Here is a 6,036-nt window from a genome sequence, read left to right as displayed (position 1 = left end):
TTTATTCATGAGAGACACACACAGAGAGAGAGAAGCAGAGACACAGGCAGAGAGAGAAGCTGGCTCCACACAGGGAGCCTGATGTGGGACTCGATCCCCAGTCTCTACTATCAGGCCCTGGGCTGAAGGCAGATGCTAAACTGCTGAGCCACCGAGGGATCCCTGGAGTTCCCTTGGGAAGCATTGGCTGTCTGTCCCAAGCACCCCGCCTTGGGGACAGCAGTCCCTCTTCAGGCTGAGCCTTGCAGGTTGGGGGACTGGGCTGGAGCCTCAGATGGCTTCCTCCATCCGGCAGAACACCACCCAGTGCCCAACCCTGTTGAATTGGGAGAAGCTTATAAGGCAGGAGGGCGAGCCTCTCCTGGTGGGTGACCAGAATCAGGAGAACCAGGAGGGTAAGATGAGTAACATGGGGAAGGAGCAGAGTTGCCTGCTTTCACCGAGGCGGACGCATTTATGGGAGACAGACAAAGATGACTTGCCCAACGCCCACACATGCCCACTTCGTCCTGGCTGCCTCTTGGGTGCTGGGGGCCTTCCCTCCATCCAGCAGGATCACCCACCTCCTATGGAGAGATGGAGACACAGAGGCCAGGGTGGGAAGGGGACTGGCCAGGCACCCAGAAGGGCTGGCCGGGTGGAGCAGCCATCTGCTGCTCGAATGCCTTCATTCACAGGTGCTCATGGGAAGCTTCCATGTGCCACCTGGAATGTCGTGCAAGGTGTATGGTGAGAGACAAAACGGCTGATTCTCTGGGCCTTAGAGGCTTATGGAGTCAAAGGGCCACAAGCCAGTAAAAAACAAACAAACAAACAAACAAACAAACAAACAAACAAACGCAGCAGGACATGATTGCAATAGCAGGGGTGAGTGGGGTATGTGCTGGGATGGAAAAGAAGGGGCACCCTGGCTCATTTACAAACATTTCTGTACCTGGGCCCTGTGTGTGTCCCAGGGTTTCTTCCAGAACGTTTCTTAGTTCACTCGTCCTGTCTATGAATGTGGTTGGAACACCTTGGTCTGAAGCAGGGTGCAGAGTAATTATGAGCAAGGTCCAGACTCCTCCTTCTGGCTGTGTGACTTGGGGCAGGTCCCTGTCCCTCTGTGAGCCACCAGGTTATGACGACCCCTGTAAAATAGGTGCATATCCTGCAGGGCTGTTGTGAAGAATCCTCCAGATGATGTGTGTAAAGCTCAGGTTTGACCACCCCAAGCGCCCTTGGCCCCTGACTGCCCTGCTTAGACCCTGTAGGCCTGTAGTCTTTGCCTGAACTCCAGTACCTTGCAGCTCATACCCCAGGAGGGTATGAGCGGTCCCTGTTCACTGGAGGCCCAGAGCCAGCTGGCCAGGATGACACAGACTGCCAGGGACAGTTTGGTTACCCAACTGTGTACTCTGGGCTCCTGCCTCTCTGGGGTGGAATGTTTCAAATGGAGATGAGTTCTAGAAACACAAGGGCAACTTGCTTGGGGGAGCCATGGGCCCTAACTCCTGCCTGCTGGGACACCCTGTTAAAAAAAGGAAAATTGAGGGGCACCTGGGTGGCTCAGTGGGTTGAATGTCTGACTCTTGATTTTGGTTCAGGTCGTGATCTCAGGGTCATGGGATGGAGCCCCACACCAGGCTCTGTGCTCAGTGGGGGGCCTGCTTCTCCCTCTCCCTCTGCAACTCCCCCTGCTTGCAGGCTCTCTCTCTCTCTCAAATAAATATATCAAATCTTTCAAAAATCAAAAAGGAAAATCCACCACAGCCTCTAAGAACTGACCATACCCACCCATGTGGGCCAGGTACTGTGAGGCATTCCAACAGCCCCTTGAAGCTTCTGCAGTGTAGATGAGGCACAAAAGATAAGGAAACTGAGGCTGGGAAGGGGAAGTCCCATGCCTCAGGCCATGCGATTGTTGTGTGGAAAAGCCCCCCCCCTCCCCGGTTAGCGGCAAGGGGCTCTGGTCTTGTGAGCAGAGAAACAGGTTTGTGAAGCGCCCAACTTGCCTAACTCACACCCAACTGTTTTCCGTCCTCCCAACTCCTGGGTATCTCCCCCAGGCCCTCCTCAGAAACCCTTGGCATGAGACCTGGGGAGGGGGTGCTGAAAGCAGATGCTCACTAAAAGGCAGATCATCAGTGGGAACTTCCTGGATAAAGGCTCTGAGACCCCAGGATGTCACAACTGGAAGAGACCTCAGGAGTCACCACTTTGGCAACTTTTCTGTATGTTGTGCCTACAGAAAAGCTTTGGCTCAGAGAGGTGGAGACACCGGCCTGGTGACCCACAGCAAGGTTCTGATCCAGTTGGGGCTAGATGAGAACTGGATTTGGAAACTAGATGGGGGCGAGATTTGCAACTCAACTTCCCGGGTTCAAATCTGGGTCTGTTCCTTGCCAGTTGTCAGCCTAAGTCTCTAAGCCCTCTGTGCCTCAGTTCGTCATTCTGTAGAATGACAGAGGCAGTTGTGAGAAACAGGTGAATGAACACACATACTATGCTTAACAACGGGGGGGCTGGTACGCAGTGAGCATGCAATCGATGTTCATGGTAATCTGTCATTGCCAGTCTCTGGGTTTCTAGTTCAGTACAAACCCATTTGCCCAGTGGTGACCTTCAGGGTCACCTACTCTGGACAAGGCACCCTGCCAACATTGAAGACCAAGCCTGCCCTTCTGGTGCTCACAGTCAAGCTGGGAAATGCCTGAGATCTGAAGTTGGCAAGAAGAGGGGCAGAAAACACTGGGCAGAAGGTATAACATGCATGAAGACTGGGGCACAGAGAACTTAAAGCTCCCCCAGAAGGTCCACACGGCTGGAGATCGGGACCAAAGGTGAAGAGAGGAGAGGAGTGGCAGAGGGGGTCAGACATCTGGTGCCTGGGAATGACAGAGTCCACAGAGCCAGGGATGGCTAGAAGGGAAGGAAGTGGTCAGGCTTGCATTTTGGAAGGATCTGCTGGCTGACCTAGAGGGCACATTGGACGGGAGGGGGGCCAAGGGAGAGTGGGAGCCCAACCCATACAGGGGCAAAGGTTGTAGACACAGGGAACGGACTCCTTTAGGTGGGAAGCTCCTAGGGTCTGGGTAAGTATTGAGCTAGTAGTTGGGGGCGGGGGGATCCAGGATGGACTTGGGATCCAGCCAGGGTCCAGGTGCATGGCTGGAACTGATATTCTGGAAATTGAAGGAGGAGAAAAGATCGTGCATCCCACTTGGGCCACTCCAGCTGCAGCTGCACCCAGGGACCTTGGTGGCTTGAGTTCCAGGCTTTGGGGAACAGCGCTTCAGTCCCTTCTGTCAGTATGCCCTTCCTCATGGGGCAAGGAATCTTTGCCACCAAGATCCATGATCTGGGCACTGGGATCCTGGAATTCCCTGCTCAATGGCCCCCAGCTCACTTCCTGGGTCCATCTTCCTGAGGATGGCCTGAGCTGGCCATTTGGACACCCCTGAGCTCTAGGGCAGGCCCAGAGGTGGCTGTTTGCAGGGGATGTGGACAGAATTTATGCACACAGGCTGGAGTGTCCGTGCCAGAGCACACAAAGCCCCTCATAGAAAAGGACAGGACCTGGGAGGCTGAAAGAAAAGGTGGGCCCAGTGGGCGGGGCTGTCTCTCCCCATGGATCCCAGGAATCTGAGACTTCTAAGTACAAACCCAACCTTCTAGGTTTGTATTTGACCTTAGGAAGGCGTATTTATCAAAGAAGGAGGATGGAACATATTTTATTTAGCAGTTTATTAGCTTGATTTATAACTTGTGAATACTTAGACCTCTGCTTGTACTCCTGCCCGCCAGTACTGCCCAGAGAGAAGCAGCCTCCCTGGGCCCCTGCACAGCCATCCAGTGGCTGACCTTGACCAGCAGGTAGACTCCTGGGGATCCTCCAGGCTTCCTTCCCAGCATCTTGACCTCACTGTGCTCTATCCAGTCCTTCTGCTTATGTCTGCGTTACCCTTTGCAAATTCATCTCCAGCCCCTCCTCCTCCAGGAAGCCTTCCCTCCCCAGAGGCGGTGGCTTTCCAGTTTGTGGCTGGTATTTTTGTTCACAGGGGCCTGTGGTGGTCTAATGCGCAAGGATGTGGGCCCTGTCCCTCCTGCAGCATCAGAAGCTCCTAGAAGCAGCACCTCCCGGCAGAACCAGTATCTTGCAGAGGGTAGGAGTCTAGCTCAGAACACACACAGACTTGAGGTCAAATCCCAGCTCTGTGACTTTCTTGCTGTGTGACCTTGGGAGGCGGCTTCGCTGCTCTGAGCCTCTTTCCACTTCTGAAAACCCATAATCATAACCGTACCTCTCGCAGCGAGGAGGCAATGTGGAACGCGGAGCCCACGTGTGCCCAGCATTTGGCAAGTACTCGGGGAAGGAATTAGGAAGGGCAGGAGTTACATCATTCACGTCTTTTTACAGCTGAGAAAACAAGCAGAGGAGGTTCAGCGAGGTGAGGCCGGTTGCCCAAGGTCACACAGCCTGGAGCGGGACAGCAGCCCGAGCCAGGCCGGGCAACCTGCGCTCTAATCACGGCCCTGCGGCCCAGGCCTGCCCCCACACCTTACCTCTCCCCGGTCTCCGTGGCCCTTGGGCGCCCGGTGGCCGCGGGGGGCCGCGGGGACGAGGGGCAGGGCCGGGACTCGCCCGCGGGGCGGGACGGGTTAACCAGCTCCGCCGCATTGGGCCGGCCTCCGGGGGAACCAGCCAATGGGCGCGCGCCGCGATGAGGTAATGCCGGGGCCGCGAGCAGTGGGCGGGGCCGGCGGGGACCTCGCCCCGCTCACGTTCCCTCTCCCCACCTACCCCTCACCTTTGACCCTGAGGACCCTTCCCCGGCCGCATCCCCGCGGTATACCCCGGTGCTGCAGCGGAGGGTCCGGGGGATAGGGGGGAGGAAGCCCTGGGTCCTTTAAGGTCCAGCAGGGACCCGGAGACCTCTTGCCTCCTCCGGGCCTCAGTTTCCCATTTTGCAAGGTGGGAGCCGGTGATGGCTAAAGGCCGGAGCGGAGGTGGTCGTCCCGGGATCCCGGGAGTCTTCAGCGCCTCCTCGCCCTTGGCCCGGGCGTCAGCGGGCGGCGCGAGGAGTCCCCGGGGCCAAGCGGAGGGAGCCTCGCGGGCCCAGTTCCACCCTCCACGTGGGCCCGACCCGTCAGCCCCTCCCTCCCCCCTTGGGTACCTGCGCCCGACACCCGCCCTCCGTCCCTTCGCGGCCACCAAGCCCCGGGTTCGTGGCAGAAGTAGCTGGACTTGGAGGTTTCCTAACCAGAGGTCAAAGTTCGATATTAATTGAGCGCCTGCTGCGTGCCGCTCGGAGCCTGGGGCTTGCACGCTGCCCCCCCCCCCCCCCCGCCGCACCCTTTCCCCGTCGCCCCCGCCCTCCCCCGGGCTGTCCGTCCCCGGCTCCTTCCCGGCAGCCCGCGATCCGGGAACGAAGCGGTTAAAGCCTTTCTAGCCGAGCTGGCAGGGCCGCGGCGGCCGGGCTTATTAGTCAGCTCGCGGGGAGGGGGCGGTGGGGGAGAGGAGGGGCTGGAGTTGAGAACCGCAGAAAGCTATTCTCAGGGGCTCCCAAGTGTGGGGAGGGCGGCTCAGCAGGAGCTGCTGCTTCCCAGAAAGTTGATTATTTTTAACCCAGGAAGAAGAAAGGAAGGAGGCGAGGGAGAAGGACTCAGAAAAAAGAGAGGATTGCAGAGGAGAGGAGAGGAGAGGAGAGGAGAGGAGAGGATGGGGAAGGGGAATGGGGAGAGGGGAGGAGAGAGGCTGAGAGCAGAAGAGAGGGCAGGGAGGGGCAGGGCAGGAGGGGCTGGCAGGGGGTGATGGAAGGGAGTGGAAGGAGAGGCAGGGCCAGGGCCAGTCCAGCCAGGGAGGCCAGCTGGCAGGGGTCTCTGGGAGGGGAATGGATGTGAAGGGGGCACTGCCACCCTCCTTGGCCCCTCACTGCACCCCTGCAGCTGTTCTCTCTGCCCCGGTCGGCCGGGGCCCTCCTGCTGGACCCACCCCTGGCTGCCTTCCTGAGAGCAGCACCCTATGGGCTATCACCAACCCAGGGCTGTGCCAAG

The 6,036-nt window shown here is 58.1% G+C and overlaps 2 long non-coding RNA genes across 6 annotated transcripts in view; both read right to left on the bottom strand.

Moving 5' to 3' along the window:
* Nucleotides 1-6,036, bottom strand: part of LOC102151699 — a 90,996-nt gene that overhangs the window by 36,517 nt on the left and 48,443 nt on the right. The window lies entirely within an intron of this gene.
* Nucleotides 3,712-5,131, bottom strand: LOC119873361. Its single transcript, XR_005364920.1, has 2 exons — nt 4,546-5,131; nt 3,712-4,399 (listed from the first exon to the last, which is right to left on the bottom strand). It is a non-coding gene; the product is annotated as an uncharacterized LOC119873361 (long non-coding RNA).

Source organism: Canis lupus, chromosome 9, assembly GCF_011100685.1.
Source record: "Canis lupus familiaris isolate Mischka breed German Shepherd chromosome 9, alternate assembly UU_Cfam_GSD_1.0, whole genome shotgun sequence".
Lineage (NCBI taxonomy): Eukaryota > Metazoa > Chordata > Mammalia > Carnivora > Canidae > Canis > Canis lupus.
The sequence above is the reverse complement of the archived record's forward strand: the minus strand, read 5'-3'. Positions and strand labels throughout refer to the sequence as shown.